At 45.9% G+C, this 17052-nt stretch overlaps 1 protein-coding gene across 1 annotated transcript in view; it reads right to left on the bottom strand.

Moving 5' to 3' along the window:
• Positions 1 to 17052, bottom strand: part of PAPPA (pappalysin 1) — a 175474-nt gene that overhangs the window by 52494 nt on the left and 105928 nt on the right. The window lies entirely within an intron of this gene.

Below are 17052 nucleotides of genomic sequence, written 5' to 3'. Positions count from 1 at the left end.
AGGATCACTTCTGAACACCCCAGCTCCAAGCACAGACACCATGGAGGTGCTTCCACTATGGCTCAGCACTGCTCTATTTAAATCTGATATTACTGTAACCCCAGAGGAGCCACACATGGCCCTGTAAACTTGGAACCAGCTGTAGCCAGGAAAGCCCTGTCTCTAGAACCCAATTTAAGCAAATTTATTTCCTCTTTCCCCAATCAGTTCTGCAAGTGGAATCACCTTCTTCCTGCACCTGCAGCCTTTCCATGGCAGGCAGCAGTGAGATTGGAGGCAAACTGCTCTTTTCAATGAAGTACATGATTCCCAAGACCTATCATGGATGAAAAGCTAAAAAAATGCCAGGATCTAAACACCAGAGAGCCTTGCAGTGCCACTAGTATGTCAGATGTGAAAATGAAACTGCAAGAAATGATCAGAATTACCCTGAAAATACTCAGTGAAGCTGCTTCAAAAATGAAGCATGAATGACCATAGTCTTCACCTCCACAGCAAGCAGAAAAAAAGAGAATGTTCACCATGGAAAAGGTTACTACTGCATTAGAAGGATACTAATAGCTGAGTCTCCTGGAGCATCTGAAAGGTACCTGTTGGATTCACAGCCCTTTGGTGAACTCACTGACTGTCATTACCATAGGAATAGATGGAATTCCTTGTGCTGGTGTGCTGTCAGTAAAGCTGTTTGGATCAGCAATTTAATTATTAAACCAAAAAGTGAACCCTGAAGTGAAAATAGAAAGTCAGCAGCCAACCAAAATCCTATGCCCAGTCGATCATTCTGCATAGAAATGCCCTCTTGGTCCCAGCAGGCAAAGTCTGGTCACTGCAAAGACAGCCTGGGATGCCTGGGAATGAGAAACCAGATTGGCTAAAAGTGAGGTAATCCCCTTTAAAATCTGAGTCCTTCAAGATCCAGCACAGAGGAATCTTACAGGCAAAACATAAATCAGCTTTAATGGGCTGGAAGAAGATTTTTAGTTTATTTATTTTTTGAAACAACTGGGACCAAGCTTCATTGAGGCTAGCCAGTGGATAGTGTTACATTTTACAGCAGAGCAAGGCTTTACATAAACTATCTTTGGCATTTGAAATCCAGGCCAGCAATTCGACATGTACCGTTTCGCAACTCTCCCTCCTTGCGTTTTCAGCAGCCTGTCTCGTGTTGGGAGCATGGTTTTTATTTTAATACCTCTCCAGCCAAGGAATTTATCTTACCCACATCTGCAGTATATATGGTCAGAGGGCTCTTTGACATGAACAAAGGTCTCATTACTTTTAAATGATTTTGTTCTTATTCTTACTTCTCCTCCTGCTCTGTTGGCCCAAAAAAGTGGCTGAAAGAAACACAAGCACTGACTTTTGGTGGTGCTTTTAAAGTGCCACTTAATGGATGAGTGAAAACTTGCATTAAGAAATCACCCAGACCTGCACCAAAAGTTTGATTCTAACCCAAAATAAACCCCTGCTGAGGTGGGCTGGAAATCTCTGATAACTTTTAAATGCCTTGTTTGATTTGTGTGTGTGTGTGAACCCTAGCACTTTCTGCTTCTGCTGGAGAATATTAGCAAAAATCTGAGCATTGCATAAAGAGCCTGTGTTCAGGCCACGTGGGCTGTCAGGCTGGCCTGGTTTGAGCAGGTTAGATAAGCTTCCCCCTGCTGAGGCTGATCCATTGCTACCCAGACAAGTGCTTCAAAGTGGTCCTGGGGTAAAAGGCTCCTTTGGAACAGTCTAATTGAGAATGTGGGAAAAGTCTGAGAGAGATGAATGGCTACAGGAGCCTCTTCTCCACTCTGTCCAGTACACTTAGCTAATGGCAAAAAAAATGTTCTTTAGATTTCTCTGGAAACAATTGGGCTGGATAAACAGCTCCTGTCACCTACAGACTCCACCATCTCACCAGGCTCCAACACACATGGTAAATCCATCCCAATTTCAATTCTGCCCAGCCAATGAATGTCACATCACACCTGCCAAGCCTGAGAATCATCTGCTGGAAGAGTCATTCACACCTCTGCTTTTAAGGCATCCCTAGACTGTGGCAGCAGCCAGAAGGTCCTTATTAATTAATTAGGTTAATAGTTGGACTAAATGACCTTAGAGATCTTTTCTAAATGTGATTACTTCAGTACCAACACTTCTAGAACTACAAGTTCCAATGGCCAGGAAGACAGAATATCATCTCTCATCATTGCTATTCCTAGGAATTCACACTTATGAAGAACAGACTATACCCTAACATCCTCCAGTTTGCTCCAGTGGTGCAAAGCAGCAGCTAAAACACCTGACAGCTGCAGAGGGAAGAACACATCGGTAGCCTTCTCATTTCAGGGTGTTACCAAACACTGAAGTATTTGCTTTGAAGAGTGACAGCATCGCGCAGCGTTCCAAACTCCACTCACTGGGGCTTATCCAGATCCTCAGCCCCACACAGCAAGTGGGATATCCACAGGAGATTAGTGTGTGCTCCAAAGTATGTGGCCACTATTTGTGTCTAGTTACTGGAAGCTCGTGTCGTCCCCCTCCCGAGGAAGCTGCTTTCAATTAGAAGAGCTGATGTCTGTTCCTCTCAGAGGTTCAGATCCAGCTCGTCTCCCACCCACACATTCTGTACACAAACATCGGCAGACAGAACGATCAAGGCCAGGGAGCACTGTGGGATCTTCCCACAAGAGGGAATGCCTGGAGGATTCCCTTTGACTGATTTATACAACCTCTTGTCAATCAAAGGCACAACATGTTCTTCAAACCGCCTCTCCTGTTTTCCTTCCCTTACTCAGGGGGACCGAGGAATGTGTCAGCAGAAAGGGAAAAGTGATATATTGGGAGCACTTAGCTTTTTGCCACATCAAAAACACATTTACTATTGCAATCAACTCCATTTCCTTCAAAGTAATATGGGAAAATTTGCTGAAGAGCAAATTTTGGAAGGCGCCCTCGTGAATGATTCCCAGCCATCCCGTGTCTGCAGGCAATGTGAATTTGCGTTGATGGGTTCCTGTTGCAGCTGAGCTACATGTTAAGGATCACAAATCCCCTGGACTGGGCACTGGACTAAATCCCAGCCCAACTGTGGCAGTGCATGGCCCCAGTACAACCTTCTGGGCAGCATTTGCCTTTTCCAGACCTGAGCTCCCTGAAGATGAGGATGATGTTCTCCCACACCACACAGGTGTGCTGAGGATGAAAGCTCTGAGCTATGAGCCACACAAAGATGCTCAGATGTCACTGAGAGCACACACACAGGTGTGAGGATACAGCTCCCCACGGGAGCGGGCTAAACACAGATCCAATCCCACTCTGACCTTCCCACCGAACAAGCACAGTCAGACACCACAGGCTTTGCACACACTGCTGGTTCCCAGCACTGTAACATCAAAATAATTCTAATTGCAGACAGAAAAGCTGCTATTTAAGCTCAGATGCTGCCCTGCTCAGCCCTGGCACCGTGGCTGGAGCGGACGTGCCTGTCTGCATGCCCAGGGGCGGCTGGAAGCAGAGCAAACCTCCAGAGCACAGATCTGTCTGCTCCCAAAATCCCATCTGCTGAACCATGGCAGGGCCTCCTCCAGACCGTGTCCTCGAGCTCTGTCTGGCTGCGAGGGGCATCGTGGGCACTTGGTCAGGCAGTGGAAAGCATCCTCCTTCTGGAGAGGAGGGTGGAAGGGGAGATTGGGCTCCAAAAGCTTCCTGTCCCCACTCCTTTATACCAGGGACTGATGCTTCTGCACCCAGACACACAACTCAGAGTGTTTCTGGGATGAAATGGGCTATACCCTGTACTGCAACCATGGAGCAGGCAGGAACAAGATCTCTTGGTAAAACCCACAGTACCAGCTATTTATTGAGCACAAAAGATCCTCAGTGAGGCTGCAGAAATGCACAGAAAAACTCACAGACTGATACAAAACCCATGGAGGCACAAACAGAACATATTCTCTTGTTTGAAGGTCCAGCTGAAGAACAGATTTCAGCTGTAATACTGAGATCTACAGTATTCTACAGTAATCTACAATATTTATCTGTTTGCTCCGCAGAATGTTACTTGTATTTAACTCAACACACACCAGAGGATCCCAACCATGACATAAGCAGCATTTTAACACATCCCTTACAGTTGAAAACTTTCTCTCTCCCTTGCCAGACCGGGGTGCTGGCAGTCACCCAGCCCTTTTATTCTTAAATATGTTATTGTTCTTGCTGAGCTAAGGTTAATCTCACCCAAGGATGAGAAGCTATGGTGCAGTTGCTAAATATCAGAAAGGTTCCTGCTTGTTTATTGCCCAATATTGTAAGGCAGCTTGACTGCCACATGGACACCACCCAGTTTGCCGACTGCAGCACAGACCTCCAATCTGTTCTCAAAGCTGTTGCACTGCTTTTCTCAATTAGGCTGGGAATTGGGTTGGAATTAGGGAAAAATGAAGTTGCCCACAAGTGAGCACCGAACCATTAAAAGGCCTCCAACAAACACCTCAAACCATAGCCAACTTCTCTGACCATTCCAAACCTCAGGAGCTCATATGGAAATTGTACACACAGCAGCACAGAATTTTTCTCTGGGTTTTCTCCTAGATTCTGGTCAGAAGTGCTTTCAGACAAGTGTCATTATCAGATGTCTTTGTCAGTGGATTTATTTCATCAGAAATATGAGTCCAAAGTTGCCTGCTCAACTATGAATGTCAGCCTTGGGTCATTTTAGAGGTTGGCCTTTAAAACTTAAGGAAAACATTCAAGGTTACTTTTCCCAAATTGGTACACATATTTAACTTTATGTGCACTACCAATGGGTTTCTGTTGCAGAAAATAAAATAAAAAGCTAAAACCAAATCTGAGATTCAGCAGCAGAGAGTCTAAGCAGAAAATGAGGGAAGAACCCTGAGTTTCCCTCTTTCAACAACCACCTTACCTTACAGTCTAGTGCTACTTCCACAGCATCAATTTCCCCTCATGTTTGATGCTCATCAACTGCATCTTCTTCCCCAAAATTCTCCTTGTCATCTGTGTCAGATAACACAGTTTTCCTGTTTCATGTTCTTTGCCGACTTTTACTAGTTTTCATTGGGGTCCCTAAAGGTCTGATGGCAAAAGATGAAAAACTGCAGCGTGTCCTGCTCCAGGACAAAGGCCTGTGGGCAGGTGATCCACAGAAAAGCTTTATCAACTGGAAGCTGATGAAACTGCTGGGGCAACACACTGATGCTATATTACTCCCAGATTCAGTTGGCTCAGAAGCCAGAGGAAACCTCATCTGTCAATTTTCCCTGTGTAATGAAGAACAGGATTTGGCTGTGGGATTGGGAAGCAGCTTACATCTCCTGCAGGATGAAATAAAGCCCTGCTGACCGTCCCTGTGTCCAGTCTCAGCACAGCCACGTCCACTTTGAACCCAGAGCAGCTGATGTGTCTGGACCTCACAGACTCAGTATCCCATTAGCATGATATTACAGCTTCCTCAGCACAGAGCCACGATTTTCAGCTGAAGATTTGGCTGGATTTTTCAGTAATTGGAAAGTGACCTTTCTCTGAAAACACCACGGACAGGGCACCAATAGTTTGCCTGCAATGTGACAAGATGATAAATTCCTCTACTTTACAACAATAGTGTTCATCTCCAAAGGGAAATTTCCTCAGAGTTTTGGATGTAACACAGGGCTGTGATTCAGAAATGAGTGGGAGATGCAAGGGCTATTTCATTTTGTCATATAAGTTGGTTTAGTTTGAGGCAAGCGAAAAGGAGCTACAGGGATTTCCATTAGATGATGGCCCAGATTGCATGTGTATTCAAGGTGTGTTATTAACTTTAGCTTTCTCAAAAATGCAGTTATTTCACTTCCAAAGAGCTCGTATGAACAATATATTTCCATTTTTAAATCGTGCAGACCTGCATTCTTTGAGCTTCCCTTTGAATTTCAGTTATCTCAAGATTCAAAGCAAACTTCATTTAAAACCAGTGAGTTCAAATCAAAATCACATCAAACCGTAAACTTCACATGGCATACCTGAAAAAACTGTAAATCAGTTCTGACTGGCCCTATCCCAAACTCACATGGGCTTTGACAGCCAGCCAGGTGTAATCAAATATCTAGGATGCTTGCTGGACTCAAGGAAAAAAAAAATAATATGGAGTTTTGATTTTCCAACAAAATCCTAACCAGATGATTTTTGCACGGTTCAAAGGATCATCAGGAGGACATTGGTTAAGCCAAGGCCAGAAACTACAGAAAAATAGATCAAGAAAAAGAAGAAATAATTGCACTAATGGGATTTAAAAATCAACTCATCTTTCATGGCAGCTCACAAGCAAACCCCATCATCTGGAGTTCCTGGGTACAATTTGCACATGCCCTTGCTTCTCTTGCCATTCAGAGATGCAAACTGAGGGGATGCAGAATCAAGAGGTAGTTCTGAGTGCACAACACAGCCTCCTGTGCAGCACATGAAAGTGCAATCCAGCAATCTGACATGTGCTCCTGTTTATTCCTGTCAGTCCTCTGCTGTTTCTTCAGCTTGGCAGTAGGACGTAAAGATGCTGCTCTCAAAAAACAGCATCTTCCACGCCAGCACTGCCGGGATCCCACCTCAGGATCAAGCAGCATCACCCAAACAAGAACTTGTGCCTTCAGTTCTGCAAGTATCAGCCTCATTAAAACTAAAAGACATTTTCAAGCTGCAGCACGAGCTCCTGTCTACAACTTCCACATTACTGCTCACAGAAGTGTGAAGGCATTATAGACTGATAAGTGCTTTAGCAGACTGTATATCCATCCACTGGAGAGCAAGGTTAAACAAATACAGGAGCCAGAACATTATTGTTGGCTGAGCGCTCGGGTTCCCGAGCTGCCCGTCTCTGCCTCCGGCGGGCCAGGTCCACTGCAGCACAGCTTCGAGGAGCTGCAGGCCAAGGCTGGCCGTGGGGTGCTGCAGCAAAGCAAAACAATCCCATCCCATCAGCTTTCATCACCGAGGAGCGGAGAAAAAGTGAATTTTTTTTGGATTTGTTTTTCCTTCGGCTGGAGCATTTCACTCGGGAGCAGCTGGCACCAGAAAATCAAACTGCCAAGGGCAGGATGTGTGCCACACTTTAGGAGGATCTTAAATATATTTTTGTTATTATATTCATAGCTCTGGCTCACTGGATTCATTGTACTTTTGCAGCTCCTGTAAGGCAAAGAGGGGTTGGTATAATCCATTGGTAACATCCCCTCCTTCTTTCCCAGAGTTGGTGCCATACATTTGTTTGGATGAAGCAGCTGGCACCAGAAAATCAAACTGTCAAAGGCAGAATGTTCCACACTTTAGGAGGATCTTACATATGTTTTTGTTATTATATTCATAGTTCTGGCTCACTGGATTCATTGTACTTTTGCAGTTCCTGTAAGGCAAAGTAGTGGTACAATCCACTTGGTAACATCCCCTCTTTCTTTCCCAGAGCTGGTGCCATACATTTGTTTGGATGAAGAAAACACAAAAGCAGAGAAAGAATTCTCTACCTAGAGAAAGTTTTCTCTAGGTAAAACAAAAGCAACAACAACAAATCCCTTAAGAGCTTGAGTTCTCCATCAGATAACACACTGGCTGAGGTGGACAGAGATGCTCAGAAGCACATGGACAATGACAGTAATAAAAAGAGAGATACATGAGAAAGAAATTAAGCCACAAATTTTTCAGCTCTCAAGCAGGAAAAAAAAAAAAAAAAACACTGCCTTAGTTTCCAGTATAGTAGGAGCAAGCCCTAAATAATACCATGCCTCACCTCAACTCCCTGCACCAGCCTGAGTGCTCAGGGGGCACAGGAGCCACTTCCCAGAGATGTGAGCCAAGGCAGGTGCCACCCTGAGCCCTGCAGAGCCCTCCCTGAGCCTCGCCTGTGCCTGAGGCAAACAGCCCTGCAGTGGTTAATGTCAGCCCCGACCACATGATCACACTCAGAAAAGGTCAAAAGAGTGATTTTTCATTTAAAAACATCTGTGTGTTTAAAGAACAAAACTTTCTCATGTGCAGAAAACCAGGGGTTTCCAGTGCTTTTATTTCCAGAGTTAAAGCCGTGCTTTTCAGCTTTGTTTAGGGTTATGGCCCGTGTAAACAGGCTGTGCAAACCACACACTGCACTCAGCACACAGCGTTTCCACAGGCAGGGATAATTGGGGGTGCAAATCTGGCAAATCTCCCCCTCCCTGGCTCCTTTTCCCTCTCCAGGCCGCTCAGCTTTCCCCACTGTGCTCCCAGGGAGCCAGCCAGACACCCTGTTGTTGTCCTTCCCTATATGAAGACATACACATGCCTCTAATCCTGAGGGTGTAAGCCTGCTCTGGGCTGTCAACAGGCCTTAATTGGATACATCCAGGGAGATGATGCATTGGGAAGAGGCCCTGGATTTAATAGGAAAAGGGAGGCTGCAGAGAGGCACCAGGGGAATGTGGAGGGGAGCTCAGAGGAGCTGCCCTGTGCTCCAGGGAGCAGTCACATCTCAGCTGGCAAAACCTTTCAGTTCCCACCCAGCTATCAGCCCTACATCAGTGGGTATGAATCGAGATTTAAACCCTCTGGCTTGTTTTTCAGTACCTGAGGACATGGCTTGCAGTATGCAAATCACAATGCTCCCCCTTGCTTCACTGGGCTTTTCCCACTGAAACTGCAGAGTAATGAAACCACCATGCTGCAAACAAACTCCTCTGAGTGAGCTGGACCATCCAGGCAGATCCACAGAGCAGCTGCTGCCTCCAATCCATGCACATCTCCACCCAAAAAAAAGCTTCTCTGGGATAGCCTGTCACTTCCCTCTCACCTTGGAGCAACGCTGGTTGCTCTGATAAACCCCAAACTCCAACAAATTAAGCCAAAATACTTGGAGCATTTAGTCCTTGATGTCCCAGGTTTGTAGGGGAGTTCAGAGGAACTCCCAGTAGAAGTTTCTGGAGAAATTAAAATGTTGTGTGAAAGAGGAACTCAGAATTTTCCACCTCAGTGCCTTCCAGGAGCAGGCTCTGAGAAGATGGACTGTTAGCAGAGGGGATGGAGCTGCCAAGGCTCAGCCTTTCTCACCAGGAGCAACCTCTGGGAAACAGGTAAATTTCCACAGAATGAGGCTTTCCCTCTCCAGCTGCTCCAGCTCACTGTGTATGCACACACAGTGGCAGCAGCTCTGCTGGAAGGCCAAATGATTCAAAGGGATTTGGATGGAGAAAGGTGTGAGGAAGGTCATCTCTACCCTGTGCTTCACCTTCCCTTCTCTGAAGAGTGACTTGTGTCCTCTGAGTGTGACGATACAAGGGTTAATTACCAAAAAAATGGAAAAATGACATTCACTGCCAGCAGTGCTAAGTGTAGGGATTTTGGCCCAGTTACCAAAATGGCTGAGCAGAACTTGATGTTCTCCTGAGCTGAGGGCTTTCACAGAGAGGAGGTCCATGTGGGGACAGATAATAGCACTGATCCTGCAAATAACCATTTCCTGGCACATGTGAGAGCTTGGAGCCAGACCCTGAGACGACAGTGGAAACCCAGTCCCCAGGAGACTCCTGCTGATAGCACAGGGGGAGCTGGGCCACTTACTTACCAGATGTGAATTTGAATTACCAGGGTGAATCATGTCTTCTTATCAGATTCCCCACTGAAATGACCTCAGAGGAAAGAGTAGTCCTCCAGCTTTGCAGGCAGCACTTCCAAAAGTGAGCACAGATGTAGGGTTCCTCCAGAGTTACAGCTGCAACTAAGGCAGCACAGCTCAGGAGAGGCTTGGAGCAGCTCAACAGGGCATCCAAATGGTCCCCACTTTCTTGTTTGCTGGTTTATTTTTTTTTTTCTCATATGTTTTATGAATAGTATTGTTATTGTTATTATTGCTGATTCTTATTTTCAGGTGGGGACAGAGGGATTGACTCAAGACACTTTCAGGACAAACACCATCCTCCAAAACCATGCCTTTTAGAGACATCTTAAGACGAACACCCTGAAATTCATTGGCATTCAAAATACGAGGTGTCTTATGACAATGTGGGCTAAAATGCCCACGGTACTCCAAACAAGTGGTGCAGACAATCCTTCATTTACAAGAAAAAAAAGAAATTCTTTGCTCCTGGCATGAGAAAGTTTACTTTCAGCTTAAAGAAATGACCGTGTGGTTTTGGGGATGGCATTCCGTTCTGCTGGAGAGCAGCACCCTGCCTGCCTGTACATCCGTGGTTTTGTAGCTACATTACAACCCTGGAGAGCTCTGTTTACATATTTGACATGTTTCCTTGTGCAGAACATGAAACCAAATTACAGTGTAAAAGCCATTATGGCTTTGCTCTTGCACCCTTTTCCATCCCATTGCTGGGTTTAGATCTATCTGGGTGTTTTTAACTGAGCCGCGTCTCCTGGCACTGCTTCAGGCAGGTTTATTTGCTGCTGCACAGGGAAATCAAGGAAAAGCTGGTGAAGCCACATGCCAGGGAGCAGGGAGAAGATGGGGGGGCGGGATGAGAAATGCCGAAAACCCTTCATGCATGAACAAAGCAGACGTGTTGGTGCATTTATGCAAAAATCATTCTGCTCTGAATGGAGAGGGACCCAAGACAAACAACCCGGATGGGATGCAGGGGAGCTATCCCACGCTCACGGCTGGACATGTTCTGCATCCCAAGGCTTGTGAGCAGCAGCAGCAGGCGGGGAGAGTGGCAGGTTGAGGGGCAAGGGCCGAGGAGGGGGGGTCTCCTTTCAGAGCAGTGCATGTTAATGAGCAGAGCCTCTGTCGGGGGGTCCGGCTGCCCAGCTCGCCAATGCCAGGGGGGTCCAAGCTGTTCTCTATTGATGCCTCTAATCTGGGTGGGTGGCTGGGTGTACAGCAGATATGATCATAAAATGGTAATTTACTTCCTAAAGGAGCACATAATCCCCATTGCTGCCCAGGACAATATTCCTTTCTTGCCTTTCTTCTTGCTTCTAGAAACAACAAATGGCATGGAATTCTGCTCTCGTTTCATTAGTGGTAAATCTCTCTTGGTTCTAGGAAGATGGGACCAATTTCCGGCACCTGAGGATTTTTGGTTTGACCTTCATCTCTGAAAAAGTCAGATTGAACCTCTCTTAGAGTACGGTTGGCTGCTTTGCTCTCTGCATCATTCTTTGTTTCTTTTATCTATTTTCTCTACAGTACACAAAGGGAACACAGTGTACCAGCCCCTGGTACTCACTGTTCTGTTTCCCTTAGATGACTTGCATATGTGCTCTTGAAAAATTATTCTAAAAACCAAGGGGGGGGAAGGGAGTGGAAAGAAAAAAAAAAAATATATCCCTTGAGTGTTTGTCAAAATTGCTTGGAATCTCCTCTGACATCTCATTGTGTTCTCTCCATCCTCCCCTTACACAAATCAGCCAGAGGCTACAACATCAGCCATGGGGTCTGAGCTTCACTCCAGCCAGGAGCAGAGGAGCCCTGGAAGCCACGGGGGTGGAGGGGATCCCTGTCTGTCCTGGCTGGGAGCAGGCAGCCAGGTGAGGGGCAGCATCCTGCAGCCAGCTCTGCGCTCACTTTCAGGGTAACGCTCTTCCTCAGCCAACTCTCTGCAAACGAGCCTTTCCCAAGCCAGCCTACCTAGAAATCCCATTTCTCATTTTCATTTAGCTCCCCAGAATGCTGAGATCATTCCTGAGTCATGGCACTGGTGGCATATGACACATCCTTGTAGCATCCCTCACCTCCGGCATGGACCACCTCCTCCAGTGAGGCAGAGCAGCAAAGCAAACGTGCAAATAAGGAGCAGTGGAGTTCCTTGGCAGAAAAGTTGCAGAATCCAGCTTTCCCAGCAAGTCAGGTGGGAAGCAATGATTCCAGCCATTAAAAGCGAGGAGATGGTGAGACAGTTTTCCAGTCCTTTTGAACAGCCAAACTGTGCTAGGATCAAGACTGATTAATTCCCAAACAGGATGATGTGAGGGGGCTGACAGAGCTAAAATGCAGATTTAATGACCTCAAACCCCTCCAGGGCTCTGCTCCCAGGCAGAAACTCTCAGCAAGCCCTGAGAGTTTTCTTTTTATCCAAGATAGGAACACTTCCCTTTCAAGACATCCTGAACTTCCTAGTCCTTGGGAGGTTTAGGCTCAGTAATGCCCAGTGCCTGCAACGTCTCTGAAGGATTTTGAGGTCTAATCCTCAAACAGTAGCTTTACCTTTCCGTGCTCCCATTTCCACCTCTATTAAACAGAACAGAAACCAAGCAATGTGGCTGTGATAAGGCTTAATTAATCACTGCACATGGAAAAAAAAAAGAAAAATATGAAAAGTATCATTACTTCATCCAAGGAAGGAGCATTCCAGCCTGATTTTGCTTGACAGTCAGGGCCAGGCTCATGACGCAGCTCTCCAGCCTCAGGCAAAAGACCAAATTGGCTGGTCTGTAGTTTCCAGGGGAAATGAAGACAAAATTTTGGACCCCTGGAACTAACTTTAGACTGGGAGACTGTGTAACCTAAGCTGAGGCCCTTTAGTGGATCAGCCAGTACTGGAAATGAGCTCAGCCACGCACAGCAAACCTACATTCCTCCTGTGACAGCCTGTGCACAGTGTCCAGTTCAGCTTTTTCCAGAACTGGTCTCTGATCACTCATGGTTCCTCCATTAATGGTTTTGCTTAGTGGGATTCTGCCCTCATCCTCCAGAGCTTAGTGGTTCAAAGTCTGGCTCGGCTATAAATAACAAAGACATTTGCAAAGCAAATCATCTTATTAAAAATGGGGATTTTTTTATCCCTCCAACCACAACAAAACTCTTACCGTTGAAGAGCAACAGGATTTGGCTGTGAATTGGGAAGTTCAAAAAGGGCCACTTGCAGAGCCGACAGACAGACACCCTCCCTCTTCTCAGCAAGATCTCCCCAAAGGAAAGGAATGGCTTCTCCATTAAAAGTTGCAGGTTTCCTCTCTTTCCACTCCTGTTCAAGATTACTCTATTTGCTGGCTCTGCTGGATCTTTGGGGAATTATCTTCAGCATTATATTTATTAGACAGAATAAAACTGCATGGCAGAGAACTTCATCATATTTCTCTTTAATTTTCTTATGGTATTTTCTTACCACTCTTGGAGCCCTCGCTCTACCACGTTATTTCTTTTAGTAGTCAGGATATTTTTGTGCTCCTGTCTTCTCCTTTTGTGGGCTATTCCAGACACAGTGCAATTCTAGACATCTTTGCTGCTGGTGGAAGGTTTGCTGCAGCAAGTCTGGAGGAGAGCAATTGTGGGAATGGTAATGGGGCAGGAGGGGGCCTCTGTTTGTGGGAAAGATGTAATAAGAATCCTCTTCCACAACTTCTTACTCCATAGAAGCCCCTGTGGGGTACCCAGAGGAGAACAGGGTGTGTTCTTTAGTCCGGGAATGAAAACGAATCCCAGGATCTGTCTGTGCCCAGCAGCCTTGGGAAAGAGTCCCCGCTCTGTTAACTGTGCCTGAGCTGGGTGGCTTTTTCCATACACTGGAAACCCAAGCTCAAACAATGGCATAGGGCAAAAAAAAGTTTTATATATATAGTATACACGTATGGATGCTTGGTCTAAACAATTTCTGCACAGCTGGGAGGAAATGCAACAAAAGGCAGTTCCTGGGGGATTGTCCCTCTAAATCACCAACCACACCAACAGCCAAGTCTTGAGCACACATGGCTGTGACAGGAGTAGCAGGGTCAGGAATCAGCCACCTAAAGACACTTTAGTCCTTTCCTATAATTCTCTTTTGTAAAGGCCCAAAGGAAAGCTGCAGATGAATCAGTTCTCCAAAAGCAGGAGTGCCACCAGCAAGAGGAAAGGAGAAATGTCATCTCCAGTGTCCTGTGATCAGCCTGCACTCATCTGCCTGTGCTCTGCTCACCCCAGCTGCAGCATCCCTCCTGGAACAGGCCTGTCAGAGGCTTCCCCCAGAGGCCTTAGCAAAATATCCAAATATCCTCCCTGCTCTGAGTCCAGCAAGAGAGACTAACAGCAGCTAATGCACTCGCCCTGTGCACAAACCTGGCAAAAGAAAACTGATGTGCATGGAGAGGCTGTTTGCAAACTCACAGCAGAAGAAAGAGGGGGAAAAATGCCAGCTCAAGAGTGAGCAAAATCCTTATTACTGAATTCCTTCTGCAGCTAACAACAGGTACTGAGCAGCATCTGCTTCCAGGTCTGTGCAAGACATGAGATTGAAATCAAACTGCAAAACTACCCTGCACTGGTGCTTACATTTCTGTGCTGGTGCAATGTTGCTGACTGGCCCTCTTTGGCTCTGAATATGATGCTGTCAGTACTGAGAATATTTCTTAATCAGCACTGAAGGGTGGCTGCCAGGAAAGTAGAAGTGGCTGTCTCTCAGTCTTGCTTCTGCTGAAAGGGTGATTGTTTAAAGGGGGGGGCTGTTTGACCTTTCCATTTCTCAAATCTGTATCTCTTCGCCAAGACTGTGTCATTCTTTGTAAGCGTTTTATTGTTCAAAACAAATCTTATACTGAGAACTTTCCTTTTTATCTCCCTTACTATGTTGCCAGTCGGCAGCCTCACACTAACAAGTGATGTAAGAGCCATCTCAAACTAATAACTGAGTATCTAAGGCAAAGCCAGCTGCAGACATGGGCAATGTCTGCAGTGAACTGAGCAAAGGGGTCACAGAAACAGCCCTGCAATAACAACAAAGTGCTCTCCAGCTTGTGCTTATCAGCAATCCCCCAGCAGGTAAACAAGGCACATGGGCAGATATTGCTGAGAGATACCACGACAACCAACCAACTTGGGATGCAAACTCCTCAGAAAAAGCCTTGACAGAACTATGACAGTCATGCAGAGAACCTGGCGTTGAGATATCTAAGGATGAGAAACATTTTAAGTCAGGACGTGCTTAAAATGTTTTAAAGCGCCTTGAGAACGCCGGGGCAGGGATGAGAGGCGGGGATGGCTGACAAACAGGCAGCTTATGTATTCTGTATATTGCTGGGCACTGCACTCAAACATATCTTTCATGGCATTCCTGATGGGAAGCCAACAGAAATACCACTCTGATTAATCAGGAAGCTACCCAGCAACAACACGAAAAGTTTGCACAAGACCAGCGAGCACACAACCTACTCTGAAAGGTATCTGGGTGAGGAAAGGTGCTCTTTTCATCAATACAGAAAACCCCTAAGGCTCAGTGCTTGTGCAGATAATGAAGCCAAACATGTTTACACACCAGTGATCATTACATGCAGCGATTAGAGGAGATCTTAGGTTAATTTTCATCTCCACAAGCTAACAGACTGATGACCTGCTGCCCCACCTCACCTCTCCAGAGCGACAAGTCAGGTGCTTTCCCAAGACAACTGTCTTGTTCCTGGGGGAAACAAAAACTTTCCCATCATCTATATGATTTAAAAGGTCAATGAACCCCATGCACTCAAACCGGTGTAATAGGACCAGCTGAGCTAAAGCAAAAATTCTTTTTGCTGGAAGTAAATAGCACACTGTTATCTCCCCAGGGGCCAGGCAATAACAGGAGGCATGTTCCCATTCACTCTGCCAGTGTGTGATATGCCACTGCTCTGCCTATAAATACAGCAGCTTTTTTTGCCTTTTTTTTTTTTAAACAAGGCTGTGACAACTTCATCTCATCTGGGTACAACAAACACGCCTGAGTTGTGGCTACACAGCAGGGCTTTGTGTTGTGTGAGTGCGTGGTGGTGGTTTTTCCACCACAGGACCATATGTTACCTACTGTGTGGTGTGGCTGAGCTCCTACCAGTGCTTCAGAGAAAACCAGGGCAGTTCTGGAGCAGCTGCAGGGGGACAGAATGCCTGGGGACATGGCCAAAAAGCAGCACCTGAGCTGGAGCCACTGGCCTTTGTTCTGCACAGGGAGCTTGAATGAGAAAGAAGTTGTGAAGGCACAAGCAAGGGTCCAGAGAAAAGTTCCTTTTACAGTGTGAAATAATAAACGAGACAATGACAAAAAGTCAATACTGGGCTTGGGATTCTGTCTTGATTCTCTGCCAGCTAACCACGCTTTGTGCATTTAGAACTGACCTGGTCATTAATTTGTTACAGACTTGTGCAATGTGAGCAAGGCCAAGTCTCTTGCATAAAGATGTTTTCTCTTGCAAGCCAACTGGAAATGCTTAACATTTACTATTCACAGAGAGATCTGTTTGTCATATCTGTGACACGGCACTCCTCTCTGCACTGCCCACTCAAGACACCTATTGGATAATTAGATTCTTAGAAAAACTTTTCTGCATCCAACCAAAAGTCAGCCAAAGTTGATTAGTGTGATAAGTTCTCTTTCTCTAGTTAGGGATAACAGTGAGGGCTGAAGGAGGAATAAACAAAGCAGCTCTTATATATGAAGAGCCTTTCCCTCTAAAAATCATCAACAAACAAAGTGGGCTTTCCCAAATCAGGTTGCATCTGAACTGCTGCATCTGCATCATGTACAGCTCTGTTTTCCAGACATCTATCTAATGTTTTTTTTTTGGTTTGTTTTTTTTTTTTTTTTTTTTTAACTCATTTGGATCTAATTCTCTCAAAGAGACAAAAGGTAAAGTTATGGTAACTGGAGCTATTTATGTTACAAAGGAGACATAGGAGAAGGGGGTTAAAGCTAATGAATGGCTTTGGGAATGGACAGGACCTTTCTCAGAATAGAACAATAGGGTGCTTTTATGGAACTGGGAGGCAGAAAACACAAAACTATTAAAAAAAGAAAGAACACTCTTTTGTATTATTCGGCATTAGCCTTCAGAATTCATTGCCACAAGCTCGTTCCCTGTGCTTGCTGTGAGGAGCCCGTCTATCTCTGAGGTGATGATGGTTGGGAGAGGTGACTCCTGCACAGCTCATTGAATCAACCCAGCCACAACTTCAGCCAGCTCCAGCTGGGTGACTGGCACTGAATTTCAACTCATCACTACCAATCAGGCTCAGAAAGAGAGAAGCTGCTGCCAGGGTTCCATCCTTGGTGAAGCAACAAGTGAGCAGGCAGGGGTGACGGCACCCCTGAACGCTGACCAGCAAGCTCCACCTGAGAGCATTGCTCCTCCCTGGACTTTCAGGAGAGGAGGAGGAAGATG

The sequence above is a fragment of the Melospiza georgiana genome, chromosome 20 (genome assembly GCF_028018845.1).
Source record: "Melospiza georgiana isolate bMelGeo1 chromosome 20, bMelGeo1.pri, whole genome shotgun sequence".
In the NCBI taxonomy this organism is placed as follows: domain Eukaryota; kingdom Metazoa; phylum Chordata; class Aves; order Passeriformes; family Passerellidae; genus Melospiza; species Melospiza georgiana.
The sequence above is the reverse complement of the archived record's forward strand: the minus strand, read 5'-3'. Positions and strand labels throughout refer to the sequence as shown.